This window comes from Bos indicus, chromosome 3 (genome assembly GCF_029378745.1).
Source record: "Bos indicus isolate NIAB-ARS_2022 breed Sahiwal x Tharparkar chromosome 3, NIAB-ARS_B.indTharparkar_mat_pri_1.0, whole genome shotgun sequence".
Taxonomy (NCBI): domain Eukaryota; kingdom Metazoa; phylum Chordata; class Mammalia; order Artiodactyla; family Bovidae; genus Bos; species Bos indicus.
Window position 1 is genome coordinate 104,933,470 of NC_091762.1, and position 12,646 is coordinate 104,946,115.

Sequence of the window (12,646 nt, forward strand, 5' to 3'; positions counted from 1 at the left end):
TCCCTCTCATCTCCTCCCTGTGCTCTGGCCCCAGGGGAGCCCTGGATCTCAGACTCTTCACCTCCTTCTCCCCAGGAACCCAGGGGAAGAAGCAGGCCCAGGCCAAGGCTTCTTCCCAGCAGCTGCCTGGCTTCTCGCAGCCATCCAGGATAGCCCCGTGTGTCCCCATGTCTGAGGCTGAAGGCGCAGGGATGGACCATCAGACTCAGGGGCTGGGATTCCAGTGCTCGAGAGCATGCCAAGTGCATGCAAACTCTCTGAAGAACCTGACTCCCCAGCCTGCTGCTGGCACCCAGGCCCACCTGTCACTCACACCAAGCCTCCCATGGCCTCTCGTATTCACGAGGCAATTTCCCTTTTGGAGTGAGGGAGATAGGGCACCTACTTCCACTTCACAGAAGAATAGATCCCAAGATTGCACCCTGGCAAGTGGCAGGGCCACCGACCCGGGTCACACCTGACCCAGAACCTCAGGAAGGCTTGGGCTGAGCCTTGCCACTGCCCATCAGGGCTGGGCCTTCTCCCTAGGCCTAGACCCTCTCTGGGCTTAAGACCTAGAGACCATGCTTACTCCTAGAGATTCCCAGGGACAAACCACGGCTGGCAGGATGGCCTCAGAAGGCAGGCCAGCCTGAGATGGGCATGAGCAGGGAGAAACAGGAAGCAAAAAGAGTCAAATAAGGATGGGGGCGACTGAGGAGGGAGCAGCCCAGGGCTGCCCTGCGTGGGACTCATCACTGCCATCTGGCCCGGGGAGAGACTTATCACCTCGTCACTTTGTAGAGGAGGAAGGCTGGGGCTTGGACAGGTGATGCTGCTCATAAGGCCACAGTGGTCAGGGGCAGAGCAGAGACTTAAAACCAGGCCCACACATTCAGGGAGTGGTTGGGACTATGGAAAGGGAATCTGGGCCTCTTGGCTACCTCTTAGTCCTGAAATCTGGGTTGGGGGACCCCAGCAGACATATCCTTTAATTCCATCCAGCCTCAGCCACTTTACAGAGACCCAGCTACCAACCTCCCCCTTTTATAAATGAGAAAGTTGATGTCCAGAGCCGGGAAGAGCTTGGCCCAAGGCCAGAGCTAGGATTCCCGAACCCTCAGCAGAGCCACCTGGACCACTCCGCCCACCCCTCCTTACCCCAGGCCCAGGTTCACCTGCCCAGATCTGCCTTTTTAGGAAAGGAAAGGAGCAGCCCTGGTGGGGGCAGGCGGGTGGGCAGGCAGCCACGCTAATCCACTAGCTCCCGGAGGCTCTGGTTACCGTGGTTTGGGGCCCGGGCAACCCTGGCTGGGAGTGCCAGCCCAGCCAATCGGTGCTGCCGCTGAGCTACTCTGCCAGAGCCATACAAGGCTTTGCTGCAGCCCTATCTTGAGCCACCACAGGACAGCCCCAGCGTCGGCAGCCGCCCCGCCCGGGAGCCTGCCAGCCCGGCACGTCCTCGGACTCTGCCTAATCCAACCTGGAAGCAGGCAGGGCTGCAGCGCACGTGCACCGGGCCCAGGGTTCCCCAAGGCCAGGAAGGTGGCACTGCCAGGGCAGAGGCCAGAATCGGGGCAAAGACCTAGCCGGGCATCGGAGATCCTGGCTGGGGTCAGGGATGAGCTCAGGTCTGGTCCAGGCTGAGCTGTATCTCTCTGTAAGATGCTCTTCTGTTCCCATCACCCCTTTGGCCTGACTGACTGCTTATCCTTCCCCATTCACCGTGGAGACGGGGCTCAGCACAGTGAGTATCTGGTCCCTTCTGAGGTCTTCTCAGGGTCCAAGTCCCAACTACTCTAACCCATCCAGGGTCTGAGGCTGCATGCACCTCTCAGAATTGGGGCGTCCATTTCTAAGTGCACGTTGTGAGCATCAGGCACATACAGCCCCCCCTGTGGTCTTTGGGGGTCCACTGTCACTGCCATGGATCTGGGCCTTGGCTGTGGAAGCAGGTGGGGACCGGTGACCCCTGCCCAGTGGAGCCCATCCCATCTGTCAGTGCATAACACCTGAGTGTTATGAATTCACAGGACCCCCGAGGAGTGGAAACTATTGGCCCTGTTTGGCAAGCAAGGAAATCAAGTCACAGAGAAGTTATTTGTCTGAAACTGGAGTGTCAGGATTCAGCCCCAGAGTGGTCTGACTCTAGATCTCTAGAAATTTCCGATCCTGGAGGGACCAGGGGCTGCCATTTACACTGAAGTGTGAATGGAGGCGAGAAAGTCATTGTCTGAGATAAGAGGACCCTTTCTTTAAAATATGTATCTTTTTATTCTTTCTTTGTTTTTGGCTGTGTTGGGTCTCCGTTGCTGTGCACAGGATTCCTCTGGTTGTGACGACTGGGGCTACTCTTGGTTGTGGTGCATGGGCTTCTAACAGCGGCGGCTTCTCTTGCGGAGCACAGGCTCTAGAGCACACGAGTCTCAGTAGCTGTGGTGCACGGGCCCAGTTGCCCTGCAGCATATAGAATCTTCCTGGACCAGGGATTGAACCCGTGCCCCCTGCACTGGCAGGCAGATTGCCAACCGCTGGACTATCAGGGAAGTCCAAGGGTGCCCTTTGTTCCTGAATTGGGTAGGGCCAGGCCCCCAGTGCACGGCCATTGCCCAGGCCCTGGTCAGGTTGCCCACGCATGCAGCGGCCCCTGCAGAGCGTCCCAGGCCACCACTGTCAATTAGATTTGTCACGGAGGTTCACTGGGTTCCAACATCCTTGTGTGTCCTACGTGGGCCAAGTTGAGCTCAAAGCCAAGACTGCGGTACTCCCCAGGGCCACCCGGCAGGTGAGAGAAACGTGCCGACCTGGGGGGTGGCAGGCCAGGCTGGCATTAGGCTCTGTTTGCTCACCCAAGAAAGGAAGAGATAAATATAGACACAGGATTACTCAGACACAGCCTGGGAAAACCGGCTCCGAACCTCGACTTCAGCCCTGGCCCGGTCTCACCTTCACCCGCCTGCCCCCTCGGTGTCTGCTGCCAGGCCTGCCCCACCTGTTCCCAGGACGCCCCACCTGCAAACTTCAGGACAGCCGTTCCTGCCTGCCTTCTGGGGGCAGGACAGAAACTGAGGCCCAGAGAGAGCAGGGCACCCGCCTCACATCCCACAGCAGGTTAGGAGCTGGTGACGCGAGGGCTGCACTGGGGGAGTCAGTTTATCAGGTCCAGGCAATGCACCAGCCCAGATTCGGTTTCCATATTTGTGAGATGGGGACCTGGTACCCCCGGCCCTCAACGCCCTGGAGCCTGCGTGTAGGGTAGAGTTGGAGACCACGCAGCAGAAAGGGGATGAAGCTGGAGGCTCAAGCACAGGAAATGCTGGCCCGAGCCGCATGTGTAGGGCTTCAGCACTGGGACTCTGGAGCCAAATGGCCTGGGCTTAATATCCCCCTCCACCATTTTCAGCCAAGAGATTTGGGGCAAGTTTCTTAACATGGTGCCACAATTTCCTCATCTCTAATATAAGAATAATAAGAATTGTTATTCTATACAATAAATAACATGTACAGTATTATTTGGGCTTCCCTGGGCGGCTCAATGGTAAAGAATCCACCTGCCAATACAGGAGACATGGGTTCGATTCCCGAGTCAGGAAGATTACCTGGAGAAGGAAATGGCAACCCACGCCAGTATTCATGTGCTTAGTCACTCAGTTGTGTCTGACTCTTTGCAACCCTTTTGACTGTAGTCCACCAGGCTCCTCTGTCCATGGAAATCGGGGGCAAGCATACTGGAGTGGGTTGCCATTTCCTCCTCCAGGGGATCTTCCTGACCCAGGGATTGTATCACGTCTCTTGTGTTTCCTGCATTGGCAGGTGGGTTCTTTAGCACTACTGAGCAACCAGGGAAGCCCAAATAATACTGTCTATAATACTAAAATCCCATGGACAGAGGAGCCTAGTGGACTATAGTCGATGGAGTCACAAAGAATTGAACACAAGTATGATGTTATATATATGTACATGTATATGTATACGTATATACACGTACATATATGCACATACACATAGGTATTGATACATATATACATGTAGACATGTGTGTCTACCCACATTTGGGTCTCGCAGGAGGTGCTAGTGGTAAAGAATCCTCCTGTCAATGCAGGAGACATAAGAGATGCGGGTTCAGGTCCCTGGGTGGGGAAGATCCTCTGGAGGAGGGGATGCCAACCCACTCCAGTATTCTTGCTGGAGAATCCCATGGACAAAGGAGCCTGGTGGGCTATAGTCCATAGGGTCATAAGGAGTCAGGCATGACTGAAGTGACTTACCATGCATATAGGCACCGGTATTCTTGGGTGGGAAATCCCATGGACAGTGGAGCCTGGCGAGCTACAGTCTATAGGGTCACAAAGAGTTGGAAATGACTTAGTGACTGAGCACGCAGGCACATATATGTAGATGTATTATTTACATATCATTACAATAATAATAGCCTAATAACAATACCAACCTCTCAGAGTGTTGGGGTGGATTAGGTGAGATTAGTACAAAGCACTTACCCAGGGCCTGACACAGAGCAATGACTCCACATGCATGTTTATGATGATGCAGCCACTGGGGCAGGTGGGGGCCTGGGCGCAAGAGGCGTGGGTGGGCGTCTCCAAGTCTCCTGCCCTCCAAGGGAAGAGCTCAGCCCTGAGCTCTACGGTGCGTTGGTCTCTCCTGCACTGTGACCCTTGCAGCAGCTCCCTGCTCTGCCTGAAAGCTTCAAGAGTCAGGCAGACATGGATTTGAAGGTTGGCTCCCACTTACGGGCTTCCCTTGTGGCTCAGCTAGTAAAGAATGTGCCTGCAACGTGGGAGACATGGGTTCGATCCCTGGGTTGCGAAGACCCCCTGGAGAAGGAAAAGGCTACCCACTCCAGGATTCTGGCCTGGGGAATTTCATAGACTGTAAGAGTCGGACAAAACTGAGTGACTTTCACTTTGCCACCACTTACAGACTGTGTGACCTTGGGCAAGTAACTGGCCCTCTCCAAGCCTCAAAATCCACTTTTATCCCTCTTGGGATTGGTGTGAGGGTTAAATGGGGGAACAAGTGCGAAACTCTCAGTTCAGCCAGGCAAGTGGACTCTCTATGCTTGAGCTCATCCTGAGCCCCATCTCTTGTTTCCTCCAGTTTCTCTCAGTGGCTATGAGCTGAGCCCAGGACAGGTGCATGACCCTCTGGGTGCATGACCCTCACACATGCAAGGGTTCTCAGTTATGGGAAACACTCACCAGCCCCTACATCATGCATGAGCTCATGTTCCTGCCCTTGGGTCCCTGGAGCCATCAGAGATCCGCAAGTTCCCCCTGTACTCTTCATGCACTCGTGCATATCCACACAGGCACCCTCTCCACATTCCTGCACACACACATGCGTGCATCTATGGACACACAGGGCACAGCTGTGTGCAAGCTCGGAGAGGCTGGTGCCCACAGGTGTGTCCCTGCACACCTCACCAGCACGCACGCTGCCACAGTCAGGGGTGTTCTAGCCAGGCCTGCCCTAGCCAGGCCTGCCCCTGAGGTGGCCGTCTTCACAGCAGAGGAATGCAGACAGCTGGGGATGCTCTGCCAGCGGACGTGAGGGAGAGGCCCAGGGGAAACCACACGGGCAGGAATCCAGGCAGGCGTTCCAGGCCAAGGTGGAGTCCTAAGGTGTCAGGAAGTGCGGGGGGGGGCATGTGCAGACTCTAACTTGCTCCAGTCTCCTCTCTCATCACCCTGTGTCCTCAGCCTCTAGGACTTGGAGGCCAAAGGGTTGCACAGACCACCGTTCTCCATCCAAGACAGCCAGCCAGCTCTACCTGCACAGCCTTGCTGCCTGGCAGAGCACTGGGTCTCTGGGCTGCAGTGGCCTGGTCTCAGCTAGAAGGGATCATTCTTGGCATAGGGTCTTTCTTCCTCACTGGGGAAGAATCTATGATCACAGAAGAGTCTATGGGGAGAATCTATGGGGAGAATCTATGACCCAGAAGAATCTATGACTGCAGAGATCAGCAGAAGAGGAGTGGGTTTTTTTTTTCCTCATTTTTATTAACATATAGTTGGTTTACAATGTTGTATTAGTTTTCCTGTACAGCAAAGTGAATCAGCAATATGTATACATATATCCCCCCTTTTTTGGATTTCCTTCCCATTTAGGTCACCACAGCACACTGAGTAGAGCTCCCTACTCCCTACTACTAATAAGTAGATTCTCATTCAGTTCAGTTCAGTTCAGTCACTCAGTCATGTCTGACTCTTTGCGACCCCATGGACTGCAGCATGCTAGGCCTCCCTGTCCATCACCAACTCCTGGAGTTCACTCAAACTCATGTTCATTGAGTCAGTGATACCATCCAACCATCTAATCCTCTGTCATCCCCTTCTCCTCCTGCCTTCAATCTTTCCCAACATCAGGGTCTTTTCCAACGAGTCATTTCTTCGCATCAGGTGGCCAAAGTATTGGAGTCTCAGCTTCAACATCAGTCCCTCCAATGAACACTCAGGACTGATCTCCTTTAGGATGGACTGGATTGGATCTCCTTGTAGTCCAAGGGACTCTCAAGAGTCTTCTCCAACACCACAGTTCAAAAGCATCAATTCTTTGGCGCTCAGCCTTCTTCACAGTCCAACTCTCACATCCATACCTGACTACTGGAAAAACCATAGCGTTGACTAGACAGACCTTTGTTAGCAAAGCAATGGCTCTGCTTTTCAATATGCTATCTAGGTTGGTCATAACTTTCCTTCCAAGAAGTAAGCATCTTTTAATTTCATGGCTGCCAGTCACCATCTGCAGTGATTTTGGAGCCCAGAAGAATAAAGTCTGACAGTGTTTCCACTGTTTCCCCATCTATTTGCCATGAACTGATGGGACTGGATGCCATGATCTTAGTTTTCTGAATGTTGAGCTTTAAGCCAACTTTTTCCACTTTCCTCTTTCACTTTCATCGAGAGGCTCTTTAGTTCTTCTTCACTTTCTGCCATAAGGGTGGCGTCATCTGCATATCTGATTTCTCCCAGCAATCTTGATTCAGCTTGTGCTTCTTCCAGCCCAGTGTTTCTCATGATGTACTCTGCATTAGTTATCTATTTTATACATAGTATCAATAGTGTATATACATCAATCCCAATCTCCCAATTCATCCCCCACTCTTTCCCCTTTTGGTGTCCATACATTTGTTCTCTACATCTGTGTCTCTATTTCCATTTTATAGATGAGATCACCTACACCATTATTTTCAGATTCCACACATATATGTTAATATGCAATATTTGTTTTTCTGACTTCACTCTGTATGACAGCCTCTAGGCCCATACTGTCATCATTGGCTCAAGTCAGAGATGACGGAGACAATGTGGAAGTCACTAGAACTCTTCAGGCAGGACTCATACTGACTCAGCAGCCAGTGTATGTTAGGTAAGGCACTTGCATCTAGCAACTCCCTGAGTGCTTACAAAAGGGCCTCTGCTCCCATGTACAGATGGGGAATCTGAGGGGCAGAGGCGGCGTCACCTACCCAGATCCCCTAGCTGGCTGACTCCAGACACCAGTACGTAACCACTGGGCCATGCGGCCTCTGTCAAAGGGCACATCTCACACCCTGGAGGAGAGGTTTGCAAATGAGGCTGAAACACTGCTGGCACATGAAAGCCACTGTCCCACATGCAGGGGCAGCCCAGCCCAGGTGGCAGAGAGGGCTCTCCCAGGTCACAGCTACATAGAGATGGCAGGGGGAGGCTGAGAGCCATCCAGGCTTTTGGCGTCTTCTGGCAGCACACATCCCTGGGGACCAGCTGAAGCTGGGGAACATGTCAGTGTTCCAAGAAATGGCAGGCACGAAGGTGGGACATGGCCTCTGCAAGTTCAGCCCTGGGGTGGAGAGAGGTCATTCTCCATCTTCATACAGAAAACATGGCCTAAGAGGGACAGAGACCAAAAAGTTCCAGAAGAGACTGAGCAGGGAGAGGGGCTGCCAGCGGAGACCTGCCTCCACTTCCTGAATCTCTGAGGCCAGGGTGACAAGTGGTGGCCTCCTGTGAAAGGCCCCCGAGCCAACTAGGTCCCTCACCCTCCAGCTCTAGCTATTTGCTGGGTGGAACTGCTGGGGAGGAGCATGCTAGGCCCTGGTGCTCAGGACCTCATGGATGAGGGAAGGAAGAAGGGAGTCAGTGCTTGAAAAAAGTCCATCTGGGGACCTTCCCTATACTCCACTGGCCACACTGCCTGCCCCCTGCAGGTTCTGTTTACAGACCTGGCCATTTATTTACTTGCTGGGGAGCAAAAATGGGAAAATGACAGTGCTGTCATGGGAGGACCCGGAGGCAAATGACATGCCCAAGGCCACACAGGGCAGAGGATTCTGACTTGTCACAACTGCTGCTTCCGGGAACACCCAGATGCGTAGCCCCAAGGCGTCACGCTACACTCACCGGGGCTGCCCTGGGGAGCCGAGCCTGCCCTCCAACTCTCTGGAAGAACAGGGACCCAGGCACACTGCCCCCGGGGCAGATGACTGCACTTCTCTGCGCCTCTGGTTCTTCAAACAGCAATGCCTTCCACTCAAGGCTGTTCTCATCATCCGACGGCATCGAACTTAGATCAAAGCATGACCTGGCACAAAAAGCCTCTCAGGCGCCTCCCCTCCGCCCGAAGTTTCCAAAGACTTCTCTAGGCCTCTGCACTCCTTCCCAAGGCACAGCTGGACTTGAGACCTCGTTGTCCAGCACGAGACTCAGGGGAGGAAAACAAACCAAGAAGCCAGCGTCACCCCACTTGTCAGCTGGACAGACCCGCGGTCCAGAGAGGGGCAGTGACTTGGGGGAGGCACACAAGCAGGCAGGACTTCTCCCATACCAGCTTCATGGAGAGAACAGGCCTTGGACCCCACGTAGTGTCCCCAGGGGACCCTGGGGGTCTCGCTGTGGCTAAGCGGCCTCTCATCCCACCCACCGGCCCTGCCCCCAGGGGTTGCCGTCCTGTGACCCACACAGGGCGCTCGGGCTGCCAGGGCCTTTTAGAGTCAGAGCCGCTGAGACTTGGGAAGGGGGCTGGCCTCCCTGAGGTCTCCTGGGGTCCCCAGCAGGGCAGCTAAGACCTGAGTCCCCAGCGGCACGTGGCGGCGCTGCCCGATCGGTGATGTCAGGCCCACCACACCCGGGCCCCAGCACGTTCCTTCTCAGAGTCGGCAGAGCAGAGAACAAAGCGTCCTGCGCATTCTTGCACGCTGACTCATCGCCTGCACGTAGAGCCACAGCGGCTGCTTTGCCCAAAATTGGTCGGGAGGCGGGGGCGGGCCAGACATGGCAGCCTGGGGTCCTCTGCTCACTCACCTGCTCCACGCTCTCCAGGAGCCCCCAGTCCCAGGATTTCCCAAAACAGGCAGGAAAGCAAGAGGCACTGGGGGGCATGCTGTTCCCCAGGATAGCCAGGGCTACCCCCTGGGGGAGGGCTCGTGATCAGGCACAGGTGGCAGGCTGGGGATAAGGCGTAGATGCAGGCACTGCTTGTCTTTGAGCCTCAGTTTCCTCATCTGCAAAATGGGGATGTGCCAGTTACCATTTTAAGCGTTTGATATGAGTTCTTTTCCCATATTCTTACACCAACCCCAAAAGGAAATACTGTTATCATCATCATCTCACAGGTAGGGAAACTAAGGCACAGACACTGATTTGCTTGAGGTCAGGTGCTAGTGGGCTTCCCTGGTGGCTCAGTGGTAAAGAATCTGCCCACAGTGTAGGAGAGGCAGGAGACATGAGTTCAGTTTCTGAGTGGGGAGGATCCTCTGGAGGAGAGCATGGCAACCCACTCCAGTATTCTTGCCTGGAGAATCAATGGACAGAGCGTCTGGTGGGCTACAGTCCATGGGATTGCAAAGAATTGGACACGACTGAGCACTCACCCAGGCACAAGTGCTAGCTAGCTGCAGAGGTAGGATTTAAATATGAATTGTAAGGTTCCAGAATCTGCATGTATCCCCTATATGCTAAAATGCGGATTGAAATATCTGGTGCCCAGCAGGTGTTCTCACTGTGCCCTGACCCTTGGTGGTTGAGCCTGGTCCCTCACTTCACCTCACTAAACCTCTAATCCCTCACCTGTAAGGTGGGGTAACTGTGAAGGATGCCCTCAAGGGATTGTCAGGGAAATTACACTGAAGGTTCAAGTGTGATCTGTGGAAGAAAAGGTAGATTTGGTTCAACAAGCCTTCAAACCACCTTTGGTCATCTAGGCCAATACCAAAGTACAGAGAGGAGACGAGCTATGCCTGGGGTCACCAGCCAGGCCAAGCCATACTCGTCTGGGCCTCCCCAGGAGTCTGGGGAACACGGAGTTGCCTGTACTCTTTGGGAAAGTGAGGGAGCAGGAGGGGCCCTGCCATATTCCCTCTGCCAGCCTGGCCTCTCGCCCCCGACAGCCTGATTTCAGAGAAGGTGGAGTTCTTTGGATCTGTCCTGTGTCAGGGTCAGAGGCTTGCCCTGAGTTTGTAGGAATGAGGTGGCCACCAGGTGGCTTTGTTCTCAGCTCTTACCCAGGTTGCGGTGTCCCCCATCTGAGGCTTGTCTGATAGTCCAGAGAAGGCCCTAGAAGGAATTCAGCACCCCCACCACCACCAGCCCCCGAGCCAGGCCTGGTCTGGGTCCCGGCGGGTCTGGGCCACCACGGCACAGATGCGCAGGACTCCACTCTGTGCGCTCAGTCGCTCAGTTGTGTCTGACTCTGCAACCCCATAGACTATACATAGCCAATCAGGTTCCTCTGTCCATAGAACTTCCCAGGTAAGAATACTGGAGTGGGATGCCATTTCCTGCTCCAGGGTGTCTTCCCATTCCAGAGATCGAACCCACGGCTCCTGAATCTCCTGCATCAACAGGAGGATTCTCTACCACTGCGCCACCTGGGAAGACTCCACTTTAAGCTCAGGAGGAGGTCAGCTCGGGCTGGGTGCGCACGGCCTGTGCACTGGCCTCCAAGCTCCTTTCATCCCTGGGTCCTGCACACTCTTTGCTCCAGCTCCTAGCACGTGCCATGCTCTTCCAGGTCTCCCAGCCTTTCCCCATCCCATACCTCTTGCCTGGAATGCCTTCTCCACCTTCAGAGCCTCTTTTGGATGCCTCTTCTGCTGGAAAGCCATCCTGACCTTTCAGGAAGAGGCAGGCACTCATTCCTCTGGGGTGCTGTAGCTCTTTGTCCTCCATCTTTGGCCAATAGAAAGACTGACACAGAACACACACTGGCCCTTATCCCATAGACCCCCTCCGCCCCCCACCGGGTCCATATTCCAAGAAAAGGCCTTCAAGGGCCCTCCCCCACAATCCATTCCTCTGGGGTCCTGTAGCTCTTTGTCCTCCCTCTTTGGCCAACAGAAAGACTGACACAGAACACATGCTGGCCCTTATCCCACAGAGCCCCCCCCCCCCGCCCCCGGGTCCATATTCCAAGAAAAGGCCTTCAAGGGCCCTCCCCCCCAGTCCCAACTGGGACAGAGACCCACAGACCCAGCCCAGGTCTTGCAGAGCAGGCTCAGCCTGTCTACTGCATGATGGCAAAAGGCACAGCAAAGGCGCCTGAAGTCCCATCTCTTCTGCTCCTGGCTGTGTGGCCTTGGGCAACTCCTGTAGCTTCTCTGAACTTCTTCATTCCCAGGCCTTGCCTTGCCCACTTCCCAGGCCCGTTTGGAAGATCAAATGAATGAAGGCAGAGAGAATGCTTGGCGCGTGGGCACAGCTCCCCACACAGCTGTCATTATCACCGAGTCATTATTACGGACCTGCCTTGTGCCTGGGGGGGGCGGTGCCTCCAAGGCTGGGCAGCAGGCGGGCAGGCAGGCGATGAACTCAGAAGCAGCCGCAGCCTGGGCTGACTCAGGCTGAGGCACTGGGAGAAGTGGGTGCTTTATGGTCAGCCTGAGCCAGCCCAGCTCTGGCCCTCTCCTCCTACCCCCAGGCGTCACCCAAATCTGAGGCCACAAGGCCTTCCAGGCCCTTTCAGGGCCTCTTATCTGGGAAGATAAAGGCCCCCTCCCCTTGAATGGTGGATCTATTCAAATGGCTTCTGTGTGACCTTGGCAACAGTCACCCTCTCTGGACCAGCCTTGGGGAGTTCCAGGGTGGGGGGCAGGCAGTGACCTCAAAAGGCTCCCAGTATGTCTTCCAGGTGCTTAGTGGGGGGACTCTCCCACTGCTTTGGGCCCCAGAGGGATGGCTCCTGTTCTCTCCCTCCCTGATACTGACCTGCTGCTGCTGCTAAGTCGCTTCAGTCGTGTCCGACTCTGTGCAACCCCATAGACGGCAGACCACCAGACTCCGCCATCCCTGGGATCCTCCAGGCAAGAACACTGGAGTGGGTTGCCATTTCCTTCTCCAATGCATGAAAGTGAAAAGTGAAAGGGAAGTCGCTCAGTCGTATCCAACTCTTCGCGACCCCATGGACTGCAGCCCACCAGGTTCCTCCGTCCATGGGATTTTCCAGGCAAGAGTAGTGGAGTGGGGTGCCATTGCCTTCTCCAGGTGATGGAACTCCCAGTATCCTCCCTAGAGTCTGGAGTTATTATTTTTATCTGACGCATAAGAAAAATGAGGCCCAGGGATCAAAAGACCCTCACCTAAGGCAGCACAGTCAACAGCCAGGACACAGGCATGTGACCCTGCCAGGGTCTTCAGGGCCCACCTACTGCAATCCTCTATTCTCCTGTGGC